At 38.0% G+C, this 363-nt stretch overlaps 1 protein-coding gene across 1 annotated transcript in view; it reads left to right on the top strand.

Annotated features, from left to right (window-relative positions):
- Positions 1 to 125: 125 nt before the first annotated feature.
- LOC119581665 (rhodopsin-like) overlaps positions 126 to 363 on the top strand; it is a 2,025-nt gene continuing 1,787 nt past the window's right edge. Inside the window, exon 1 of the mRNA XM_037929790.1 lies at positions 126 to 227. The gene's annotated coding sequence lies outside the window, so the exon portion shown is untranslated. The remainder of the gene's footprint in view (positions 228 to 363) is intronic.

The raw sequence follows: 363 nt of genomic DNA, 5'->3' as shown, positions 1-363 counted from the left end.
TATACATAATTCGCAAATATCCGGAAGTCACATATGCAGTCACCTCCAAACACGAATGGTCCTTTTGGGAAGGTAAGACGGTAATCTCGTAATGTGGTTTCAGCCAGCTATATAAGCCTTGAATCCATGCACCGGTTCCCAGTATCTTGGTAGGCAGAGGTGTTTCGCCCCGAAGTAGTTCGTCACTGATATTTCTTCGGGTGAAGAGAAGATATTTTATTTCAAAGGCAAGAGCATCTATAAAAGGAATATTTTTGTGAAAAAAAATGAAATGAGACTTAATTCTTGAAAATGTTACATATTTTGCTAATATGACCTCTCTCCTTTGTTGACTTCGTTGATCATTCTAAAGACTGTGTGAAA

The sequence above is a fragment of the Penaeus monodon genome, chromosome 15 (genome assembly GCF_015228065.2).
Source record: "Penaeus monodon isolate SGIC_2016 chromosome 15, NSTDA_Pmon_1, whole genome shotgun sequence".
In the NCBI taxonomy this organism is placed as follows: domain Eukaryota; kingdom Metazoa; phylum Arthropoda; class Malacostraca; order Decapoda; family Penaeidae; genus Penaeus; species Penaeus monodon.
Note: the sequence above shows the minus strand (reverse complement) of the source record. Positions and strands in the feature narration are given on the sequence as shown.